Raw genomic sequence first — 12,589 nt, forward strand, 5'->3', positions numbered from 1 at the left:
TTTTTTAGATTATAATTTTTTGGAGGAGGGGGAATTACTCTATGATTAAAAAATCTGGCATAATATGTCCTTCTATTTTATAATACAAAACATAATTTACATTTTCTTGAACGTAATAACATATTTTATTCAATAACTTTTAACTGTAAGCTATTAGTAGTTTTATTTACAAACCAGAAACAATTTCCATCAGTAATTCCTATTTCTGATAGTTTATTTAATGATTTGGTATCTGCTGTCGTGCAATGGCATTTTAAGCAAAACTTTGATTCAACCCCGATTTTAACACCGAATATCTATCACGCAAGAAAAACAAAAATTTACCGGTACAAATATTCTCAAAAGAGGGCTTACTGTACAAAATATTGGCAGACTAGATATGAAATATGATTTACAAGCGTGGTTTCAATAATTTTTGTTACTTACCAAGTGAACTCTCGGCAGAGTGATTGGCGACAACAGACAAGAATCTGAAGAAAAAAAAATCATCAAATTCCATGAGTGAGGTTAGGTTATACAAAATCACAAATATTCTGTAAAATACTTACACCCGGGACAAAGAGTTCAGAATTTGTGGACCCACGAGATATAAGTAACAGTACAATGGAGATAAATACATAAGAAGCTTCATAAATGGGACGCCCAAAAAATAGACAACCCTGAGTGAGATTTTTCGAGATTTTTTTCAGTCCCTCCGTCCAAACGCTGGGGTAATGCCTTAAATTAGACCACGACTGCTTCCTTCTGCATTCCTTCCAATTCATCATTAGTCCTTTTATTCGACACTGCGCCATCTTTACAAGTGACTTCATTCTTTCTTTCTTGAAATTTTGTGTATAAGAACGCACGCGTGCAATTCCTATTGAACAAAGGCTAAAAGAGAGTGAAGCTAATTTCTAATTACTTAACCAAATGTCCTTTTGGTAGCCGATACTGCACTGTTACATTGAAAAACAGGTTATTAGGCAAGTGAAGGTTGGAAAGCGTCGCCATGACGACCGTGGACTCGGTCGCGTGACCGAAGTATTTCGCACGACAGCCAACAGTATGAAGAACATTTATTTTACTTTAATAATTGTGCGGTGTAACCAGCAGCTTGGATTATTGAAGCCATTACGTAAAACGAGGACCAAATCAAGTAAATTTCAGGCGGACGAAACCCTGATACATGGAACTGAAACAGCTGTCCGTGTCCCGCACGAAGCTGACTGCAATCTACATATAAAGAAGTGACTGACATATTTGTTCATAATACTATTAAATAAGACCTTCGGTTTCAATCTAAGAAGGAGCCCGCTTTCCTTGTATTTGAAGCATTTCAGTCTCTCGCTGATTACTATAGACCACTTTAACAGTAGTATGTAACGTTATTGTTCGTATATCAGACAGAATCATAATGCCTTAATGGTTTTAAATTTTGTTTTTAAAACGGCGTCTACAGCCTTAACATGGGCCCCAACCCTAAGGGCACACGCCCCCCACAAGCCCATCCTCTGCGCGATCATGCCACATGTGTGTTTTATTTTTAACAAAAGTCCGTGCCTCCGAGGCATCATGACTGTCCAAATTACACCAATTACTACTGCCCCACCTATATTTATTTCTATGTTTCATTTATTTATTTTTTATTTTTTATTTTACGAAACCTGAGCTTCGTATTGCAAAAATCGTGACTCCATTCTGTGACGGTTACTAACCGTTCCAATTAATTTTATTATCCATTACAAATTATTCTATTCTGATATCATACAATCAGTTAAGTTATTGAAAAATAGTTCACATTCTTCTCAAACCCATCGGATGTTCTCAAGAGTTTGTCATAAATTTAAATGGATTGAATGAACAAGATGTCTTCTACAAAGGGAATATATATAGACCTGTGTGTTATAACCCCGCAAAGACAATTCATTGCGAATAAAACTATATAGAAGATTTTAAAAATTAAACTTCGCGAATTCTTGACGCGAACCACAGTTTACTAACTCAGACACAACAGATGAAGCTGCTACAAATAAATACGAGTTTATTTTAATAAAAGTAAAATTTCAAGGTGCAGAAATAATGAAGTGCGATTTCTAATTCTGTTCTACTCTGGTCTTATAATATCCGCTTTTGATATGTAGGACTATCTGAATAAATTTTATATTTGTAAATCGCAAAGATTCATTTCCAGCGTCCCTGTAAATAAAATTGATTGCAAGGACAATATTTCTTGCTGAAAGTATACATCAATACGCGCCTCAGTAGATAAGGAGACTGGTTGCATGCTAGAAGGGGCTAAGTTTGAGCATTCCTGCAACCCAGAAATTATATGCCTACTGCACCAATATGAATCAATATTAAATTTTCCCAAAACCTAATTTGAATGAACCTGCATTAGCACGCCTGTTGTGAGTTTATTTTATAAACAGTCTTCAATAGAACGTGTGAGAAATAAGATTGAACTAGACTTACTAAGAATTATAATTTTGCCTTTTTATTTGTATTGATGCTGAAGGAAGATATTAAAATACGGTGTTCAGGGAGCGATTCAGACCTAATAGGAAAGAAGCATTCTTAAGATCTACTTCAACTTTATCATCCCATCTACGCCTAGGTCGTTCGAGTGGTCTCTTCCTTTGAGGCTTTCCTTCCAAAATTTACGACAAAACTCTAATGTCGTAGAACGATGTTAAGAGTCTGGAGAATTGCCGCTCAACTAACCTGCTGAGTCCTAACCTTGCGGATGTAGTGTTCCGCCTTCAGAGTAACCTAATAAAGTACGATAGGTTGGTTTTGTCTCATTAAAATGACAGACACAGCCGACAGTGGCCGACACCTGTAGGAGCACTCCAGAGGTGTGAATAATGTTCGTTTGCTTCTTATACGCGCTATGCATCAAGCCGAATATCGACTGAGATTACCTTATCTGGAGCTGCGACAAAACAATTATTTTTAGAAAAAGACGCGGGTAGTAGCTTCCCAGCAGTTTATATTACGAAGGTGTCAGGTAGCCTCGCTAATTGGCTCTCAGACTACATTCTCGTAATGCAAGTTCCCTCTTACGATTCTTGTAGTAGAATTCAAAGGTTCAACACCGCTATCAGACACCGCTTCTGAACACGGTCCTGCGTCAGTTCCGTCGCCTTCTAACCTCTCAATCTGTTTCTCTAAGATCCAGCCCAATAATTACCCTTCCATTTAGTCGCTTTGCGAGATGTGTCCTCACCAAATTTTACACACACTTATTTTCCCTTACGAATTGCTTTTCCGGCCTATCATGAATTTCATTTTCTAAACATTACTAGGTGACTTCCGTAATTCAATAATTTCTTACTTACGTGCGGATCGCGAAACTTCTTAGTGCCGCCAACTTGACGTCTGAGTTAAATTAACATACAATTTTGAAACACGCAAATATAATATTATATTTGTGTATTCCATAAGTGTTTTTTTTTTTCGACGGATAAAACTTAAATACTCTGTTGAATAACATAAAGGTATTGCACAAATAAAATTAAAAACTTTATTTACTTATATAATTTCCACGTTACAGTTTCAGCGAGTTTAAATATATAGACTGAAACATTACAGAGAAATCAGGCGACATAATTTCTTATCAGAAGTAGTTTCTACAGGCTGAACCACATATTCTTTTTTTTTTTTGAGAGGGAAGTTTCGTGTGTCACAGTTTGTCTCCCCATAGGCCTATAATCAACAGGCAACTCATCCATATGCAGCAAAGTGCGAGCACCCCATAATTAGGCCCACGTCTCATGCGACACCCCACTCGATATTTCAGCGCGCGGATATTAAAACTCTGTAATTATCGTATTTGCATTTGTGGGGTTTCCTTTCCCATTTTATTTCGCTCCTTTCCGCTCTGACATCGCTTATCTGAATCCCCTCAGGGCCAAACTTTTCGAAGCAAAACAGTCATTAAGTGTGTGGAAATATATTGACCGTTCCTCCTTAACAACGCTGAGCCAACTACAGAAGTTACGGATATCGTTCCAGAATGGAGATCCCTTGGGAGTTTCTGGACAATTGCAATTTTGTGCAGGCTTGCCTCGCTGAAACTCAACAGATAGATACACACACGCGAATTACAGATAACAAACTGAAGAGATTCGGTAATTATTTTCCTTCTTCCAGCTGTAAAATGTTTTAATAAATTCTGTATAAATTAATGGCATGCACATTTCATGTCAGAAGCCCGTGTATTTTAATGTTTCGGATCAGGCAAACGGTAAAATGGGACATGGACTGTGTAGTATGTAATTGTACTGATAATAGCAAGTGAGTCAGATATGACACGAGCAGGATCATTACAGAGTCCCAGAAAATTAATCTTATTGTTTCTTGGTGGAATGAAAATAGCCGGGATGGGATTAGAGCCACTGTTGTCCTCGAAAAGTTTTTAATGTCTCTCTACGCGTATTCTGATAGGCCTACAACATATCAAGTGGCTCCTAGTAGCTTCCTCAGAAGTTAGTGCCAAAAAGACGTCAATAAACGTAACGTGGGGAAAATTAGACAATAAAATCAATTAATCGATTTGCGTCAAGAAACTGTAGGAGGGGAAGTATTAAAATACGCGTATTACTTAAACAGGAACCAATCCCATTTAAAATGTTTTTTTTAATTAAGTGTACAGAGGTGGGTGAGTATAGATTAAAGCTCTAATTGCTAAAGTTTCCCCAAAACTCCCACAATTTAAGTGACATAAAACATGTACTGAGACCAGTACAAGAGAACATGACGTCCACACGAATAGACAGCTCGGAGCGATTTCTTTGTAAAGTGAAACTGTCCAAATTACACGCGCTCTGCGGCAGGTGTATGTGTGTGGGGCGGAAAACATTTGAAACACGTCTGGCGAAATAAACAGTGGTAATGGTGAACTTGCGCGGGCACAAAACGCGTGTAGAAATACGTGCCGAGTGACAATGGCACTTACACACGCGCAATTACTAGGTTTCCGAAGACTATAAGAAGCTGACAACATTCTCTGTTTTTGTGAGTTTAAAAAGTTTTCTTCAAACAGAGCTGGCAATGATCTTGCGTGAATCTTGCAACTCCAACATAACATTACCTTGTTATTAAAATGGGATGCATGCAACATTTCATGACTCGGAGGTTAAAGACGATAATGAGGATAAAGAAAGCAATTATATGTATCATAACAGAAGCGAGATAAAAAGGGTCTTGGTGTAGACAATAAACTTAATCCAGAGGCGACGCCGGGTTAGCTTCAAGACAGGGGGAGGGAAGGAGATCTCCTTCCACCCCTATCTTCCCCAATTATTAATTTTTATGTTAAAGATTGCTGTCTTTTGGGATACTGCACAGTGCAGTCTGGTGGAAATTTACTGACGTTTCATAAGTGTTTGCTGCCTCCATCATCAGGTCGGAGATTCACCCTGATGATGGAGGGAGAAAGCATCTCTGAAACGTTGGTAAACTATATCATATTTTACAGCAAAACATCCCAAGATTCAGTCATCTTCATACTCGCAACCATAAGAATCTGAAATCTTACCGTTTTATGATATTCATGAGAATCTAGATGCAATAATTATAATTATAATTAGTCTTTTATAGAGAACAGCGCAGTATTTGTATGTTTCTGTCACTTTATTTTGTTGAGGACGTGACTTTCGAATTCTTTTCGCTCTGAGTAATCGGGCGGATGCTTAATAGGAAAATGTTATTGTTAAACTTCTGGTTTGTTGCTTGAAAATACAAAGGCCTCACGAATAAGGACGTCACTTCGCGTTAGTACTAACGGACACAGCTTTGTACTGGTTTCATAATCAACACTCTGTACACATTTATTTCTTCTCACTTGAGCTACATAATAGCCTCCTCGTGAAACAAAACATAACATAAATCACAACATGGCATAACGTAACATAACATAACAGCAAAGCACAGAACAGACATGAATAAATTAACAGGACAAGTCCATCGTCATATAGACCTAATATCTTTAATTAATTTTCTCATGTTTGGTTGGATTCAATATTTTCCTTGATCCTCTGTTCTAAAAAGAAAAAAAAAAAAGATTTTTTTTTAAAACCATCGATCATATGGAAAGACTAAAATGAACTGGGCAGAATGTGGAAGGAAGCCGACTAGGTGTCTACTAATCGATTATTTAAGAATTTATCTCGACTGCCTGTGTAAAAATACGAAAATCTCAGTCAGGGTTATAAGATTTCATGTGACGAATCGAACCCAGGATATCCTGAACATGAAGCAGGAGTGCTTTATCACTCGACAGTGACGATCGGTAAAACAGGTTGCTACAGTATCCCTTCAAATCCTCACTTACGCTTTATAATCATTTTACCATCAGGCTGTATGACGTTTTAAATCGAATCAATGCCTTTAAATATCGTAAGAATCAATCAATCAATCAATCAATCATTTCACACCAGGACTCTACGTTGTTCTTCTGTCTGACGATGCAAAGCAGTTACAGCACTTGGTAACAGATCCTGAAGCATCCCGTTCGGTTACGCGGGATATTTGTCGTCTTCCCATTCCAAGCACTGTAGCTGTTTCTACAAGGTAAACCGGTGTTGCCTCGTAAGTAAAACTGACAGCGTGCTGCACATTAAGCAACAGTGACACATGTCGCATGTGGAAGTCACAGGCAATTGCAGAGTAGAAATATAGACGAATCGCTCAAAGGAATGCGCACCCTAAACCACATCAACTCAGTCCACATCCTCAAAATTTAACATCCATCTTAATATTATCGTAACATCTATGTCTAGGTCTCTCAAGTGGCTTCTTTCTTTCAAAATTACCAACAAAAATCATGGCTGCACTTCTCACTTCTCCATTACGAAGGAAATCACTTCTAAATTAAACTTAACAAAAATTACCAGCACATTTCAGTCAACGAATGTAATATCAAAATGAAAGGAATACGAAAGAAATACTAATTTATCGGACTTCTAAACCTCCAGTAATGTGTCACTTAAACCAGTAATGCATAAAACAGCAGCAGCAGAAATGAACTCGACAAACTTAAGAAAGGCAGAGTAAAAGAAAGGAAAGGTAAAGGATTAAATAAAAACGTAGGAATAAAATTAGGCTCTCAATTGGTTACAAGAAAATGGAGGTAAAAAATAAATGTAGCCATGTTAAGTATCAGAAGAGGCTGGAAAGTGGACCATCCTCTTCATCTTACCGGCAGATACCTGCCTCATCTTCGGCGCAAACGACATAGAGGAATCGGCAGCCTCTGACCTCTGTCCAAACATCGATAATGAACTGACGTGACAGTTTTTAGAGGAGGGTGTAGGCTCCGAAAAATAACGAAAGAATAAGTGGTCATGATCATCTTAACTTGGGTGCCTGCTTTAACCTTGTCAAAGTCAACGAGTCCAGAAAGCTACTCATTTCTTACAAATAAAACTTCCGCTTCATGTTAAATTAACCCTTTACGAAACAAAATAATAAAATACTAAAAACAATTTATAATTACTGAAATTCCAGGTTCTCATGATGGTGGGTTAAAAAGTTGGCTGTCTTCTGGGCTGTAGCGCTGTTTATTCTGTTAGAAGTTTACGAACGTTTAAGAGGTCCTTGCTTCCTCTATCATAAGGGCAATAAGTTATCGCCCTGATGAACACAGCCACCCTGTTTCAAACAGGTCTCAGTGGTTCTCCCTTATGAATTTGACAAAGTTAAGGGTCAGGGCAGGACCGACCTCTGACACTTGTTTTTATCGGGGTCATAAGTTCGGTCCTGACCCACAAAGTGTTGTCAAAACACTTGATTCCCCTGACACTTTTAGACTCCAAATTTCAATGGAATGAGAACCAGAAGGCGAGTGAAAACAGTGATTCTGACACTAGTTGTTAGGGTGAGGTTCGCATGCCAGCAACTTCCTCTTCTGCGGCTAACACGTCACCTTCAAAACTGCCTAATCACGCGCTATCTTATATACGTATTTAGACTGCAGGCCTATTCGGGAAGTAACCGACTCAGATCTCGATCTGGTTACAAGCTATCGTAAGTATTTCTTATACTCCCGCAATTCTTCTAACCAACGTCCCAGCGTCTGTTTGCTTATTATTCATGATCGCCTCTCTGTCTCATTTGACATCAAAAACAGTGAAATTAAGTAGCTTGCACTTTCCAAGAAAACCAATAAACTTCCGGTTTAACATAAGTGGCCTGCATTTGCAATCCTACCTGATACGCGTTGTCATATTTCTTTGCTTAAGACCTTCTCGTTTTAAAGAGAGGCAAAATATTTCGGGAGTTAAGATTGTGTATATTTCAGTACTGAAGCAAACATTTCGTCTTACAGAAGCTCTTCTGGGACTTACTCATCAAAATCTGTAATATTTTGAGAACAAAGTTGTAAATATTCACTCCTATCTGCATTCATCAACATTTCATGTGATGAGCGTTTGTACCAGTTCTTGATTTTAAGGTTTACATGCGTCATGTTTGTGTTTTGGATTAAAATATATAATAAAATACAGGTCAATACACAAAACTATATTTGGGTGTTAAAATTTAAAATTTAAATGTTAAAATTTTAAATTTTAACACCCAAATATAGTTTTGTGTATTGACCTGTATTTTATTATATATTTCAGTTCTTGATTGTTTCAGCTTGCGATTAGACAGTTCTGTGTGACACTTATTGCTCTCAATTAACTTGAAGCGAGGAAATTCCTTCAGTTATTATAACACAACAGCCAAGGGGAACTTGTCCAAGCCTTTGAGGCCATCAACATAGTAAAAACCAGTGACCTTGACAATTAAATCACAAAAATTAAGCACTTAAAATTCTTTAGCTTTGTGAATGGGATTCAGGAGAAATAAAAATAAATGATGAAATAATTTCAAAGCTTCCTACAACTCGTTTTGATTTAGTGTTTAATTAATACACTTAGCTTACAAGCTGCCTTAATTATAAGCATCAAACGATATAAAAAATTCAATAATTACACAAATGTATTGCCGATTACTTGGTTAACGCAGATATTCAATTAAACCTTATTATTGCACAAGCATTTCAATTTGACTAGGTTACAAAACCATACAGTAACTATCGAATTAAGGCCAATTTATGATTTTCTAAGCGTTCCTTGCACGCAGTAAATAAAATAAACGTAAACCAGAAAGTCGTTACGTCCATCCATCCATCTGTTCCGATTCGCTGTTAAATGGTATAGGACAGTTAATGACAGGTGGAAATTCTTAAGGCGGTTTCCTCTTTTCTGACTCAAATTAGAGGCTGTAATTTTTCCTGAAATATCTCAGATTCTTCCGAAATAATATAATTCTGCACTCTGAAAAGTCAATAATGAATATTTTCTGAGAAGAAATGTAGAAAAGGCAGGTGACACCAAGGGGATAAGAGGCCTTCGCTGAGCTCTCCGATCCAGAGAAAATTTTGTTCGCAGAACAGAAACGCAATAACTGGCTACACCTTTCGGCCAGACACACCCGATCCTGTGATACGCAGATTAATTTAATTTACAAATGAGGCATTCCAATATTTGTCCCTTTTATCAAGGCACAGATTCAAATAATATTGTACGGCTTATTAAGAACGAGGGGAGGATGACATCAGAACAAACGCGCTCAAGAAACCCGCACCACGAGGCCAGTGCCTTCTAGGAAATCAATTTGGAACGTGTAATCACTTACCTCCAGTGCAAAAGGTTGAAATGCAGTGATCAATCTGTGGTTTGTTTACTAGACGAGCTCCCACCAGAATGTAGATGTGACGGCTCCGACTGGACGTATCAATCAGCGAGACGGATAGCCGCTCCTGACCCCAGCGCCCACATTCGTATGCAACCAACATTTTCTAAACTACAGGCTGTTACAAAATTTGAAACTAGAATGACGTAGGTTCAACCCTAAAAGAGACGTAACTTTAGGATGAACAAAATTACGTATTAAAAAGCTTCGTAATTTGCGTTTATAATTTTTAAGTCATGATACGATGGCAACATACAACCCAGGAGTACACCGGAGGTTAAAATTAAGATGGGCTTTAAATTAATCGGTTCTGAGAATGTTGATTGGATTCATTTAACTCACGATAGGGTACACTGGTAGTCTCTTGTGAACACCGTAACAAACTTTCGAAGACCATGCATGATGAGAAATTTCCCGACCAGCTGACGGACTATCAGCTTGTCCTACATGGAATTAGTCAAACTCTATACCGATTCACGGTGCCACAGAAATATTTCGCTTGCATTTTCACCCAGTCTAATATCAATCGCAGACAGATTTCACCTCCCACAGCCAAGCCTGGGCTCAGTGTTTCGCTCCTGTTTTATATAGATCAGTGACTCTGCCAGAATACTTAAGGACGATCCACCTACCTGCCCAGTTCTCATCCACCCAACCAAAGATGCTATATGCACACGAAAGAAGACGCCTTTGCTAAACGAAACGGTGTCGCTAATATTGTATCAGTGACACAAGGTGGTTTCTCCAAGCAGATGGCGCGCAACATTGCTCCAGATTTAATAACTTTCACCTCTCTCATATTATTCTAAAATTATCTGCTACTAAGTTCTATTAATATGTATTATATTTACATAAGATATGAGGTGGTAACACAACAGGCTGCGTGTGTGGGGGGGGGGGGTGAGAGGAGGAGAAAATGGCGGTTAGAAGTTTTTATAAAGTGTAGATCTTTATGTGCAGCTGATTAATTAAAATGCACGTGATATAATTATATTGTAGTAGTATAAACTATCATAAATTATGTGTGTCGAGATAAGCTTATTAGTTATGTTTCATGAAAGGCACGTGTAATGAAATTCTTAAGTGGTGGAACAGGTTGTCCCATTACAACGTTTTTGACTTGTCCTTATGCAGGAATTTTAATATAATGACGTGGAATACTACAAGACGGAAGAAAGCCATCGGAAACTTTCAGTGTCTTTTCTGAATGTGTGTATAAGACATTAACTTACATTAGAAAGCATGGAGGGCTTAGAACACTTGTTATCGTTTAACCGAACAATATCTTGCAAAGTAATGCCACAATTCCGATTAAAAGAACACTTTTCAAGTTACGAACGAGGTATATATTTGATACGTGTCCTGAAAAAATATTTATACGTAAAGACTAAAATACGCCTTTTATTTCTTAATTTATTTAATAATTCTTCATTTACTGTACGGGTTAAGAACGCATAATGTCTAATAACTGACTAATAATAAATAATATGACAGGAAAAATGAAAATAGGTGGTCGTGATCTGTCTATAATATAAATTTCAAGAGTAACTCAATCATGGTAATCGACCAAGATTCGAAAAGAGAATCTGTTTAATATTAAGCTGTAATCATAATCAGCAAACCTAAACTTAAAATTTCAGTGGTACCAGTTTAATTTTATCTTTAAGACTGCAATCTCATTATCTCTGGCAATAGATCTACACTTACTGCTGTTGGTCAACGGAATAACTTTCACAAATCCACGGTGTAGGATATCTTGGCAGTTGCTTAGTGTTTACCGAATCAAAACTTTTATTGCCGTGGAACCTGCAGTGTACACACCCACATTACACATTTTTCAAACTGTCAGTACAAAATTATTTTCTCAACTAAACCTGCGTCGCTCAAGTGGACCAAAATGTGATACACATTTCCCATTTACCCCATGCATGATATTTTTCGGTCCATCTCCCCCTGTAAATTACCGTAACACTAAGGTTACAAACTACGAGGCTATCATTATACAGGTTTCTTCATCTTTTCGGTAACTTCCTTCTCAGTTCAAGTCCAAATAGTCTCCCCGGCACTTTGATCTGAAACACACTCAATCCATGTTCTTTCCCCGATCTGAAAGACAAAGTTTCACGTCTGTATTAAACGAAACTAAAGACAGACTATCAAATCTAAAACTTCTTGACGATGGTGAAGAGTCAATTGAATAAAAATTTCCTTGGATATTATCCATCGTCTAGTAATAAAACGTAAAAAACGTAAAACGACGTTTCTTAGAAAAAAAAGGTCCGGAGATAGGGATTAGCTCTATCTAGTGGGCCCAACTGAGTAGGAACCTGAAGACGGAGATAGAGCCCCATCTCCGAAACGTCGTTTTACGTTTTTTACGTTTTATTACTAGACGATGGATAATATCCAAGTAAATTTTTATTCAATTAAAGACAGACTCTTCCCTGAAAAGTTTGGATCCATCTACAAGTCCACAAGGCGCTACACCGCAGAAGACCAACATCACCAGGTAGACTTACCGCTAAAAAAAGAGTCAAACTTATTAAGTATTAGGAATTTTGTACTGCAGGTGGAGAGGAGGCAGAGATGTGTATCTGTTCTCAATATTAGGCTCAAATATGGAAGTGCAGTGCTCACAGATGGCGCATGAAGTCAAAAAGTCAACCGGACACAGGGCGACATCAAAGAAAGGGGTAGGAAAGAAGAACTATATGAGGGAGGAGTAAAGCAGAGGGTGGGGTACGGAGGAAAATAAGGCAAAAGGTAGTAGGAGGGTATATCGTAATTAATACCTTGCCGTCTACAAATATAGGCCACACAACCCATATGGAGTGACAGGCACACACTAGTATTGTTTAAACACAGA

General features: G+C 37.7%; 1 protein-coding gene and 1 long non-coding RNA gene across 4 annotated transcripts in view; one reads left to right on the plus strand and one right to left on the minus strand.

The window, feature by feature from the left end:
• Positions 1–12,589, minus strand: part of LOC110832028 (uncharacterized) — a 226,817-nt gene that overhangs the window by 60,709 nt on the left and 153,519 nt on the right. For 2 of the 3 annotated variants that reach the window (XR_002543800.2, XR_015537016.1), the window contains exon 4: positions 427–470. The exons of the other annotated variant lie outside the window; for it this stretch is intronic. This is a non-coding gene — a long non-coding RNA (uncharacterized LOC110832028). The remainder of the gene's footprint in view (positions 1–426; positions 471–12,589) is intronic. 3 annotated transcript variants of the gene reach the window in all.
• LOC110832032 (paired box protein Pax-6) overlaps positions 1–12,589 on the plus strand; it is a 106,146-nt gene that overhangs the window by 312 nt on the left and 93,245 nt on the right. The gene's annotated exons all lie outside the window — the stretch shown is intronic.

The sequence above is a fragment of the Zootermopsis nevadensis genome, unplaced genomic scaffold, assembly GCF_977971745.1.
Source record: "Zootermopsis nevadensis isolate Lab colony 2312 unplaced genomic scaffold, Znev_1.0 Znev_ptg000024l, whole genome shotgun sequence".
NCBI lineage: Eukaryota > Metazoa > Arthropoda > Insecta > Blattodea > Termopsidae > Zootermopsis > Zootermopsis nevadensis.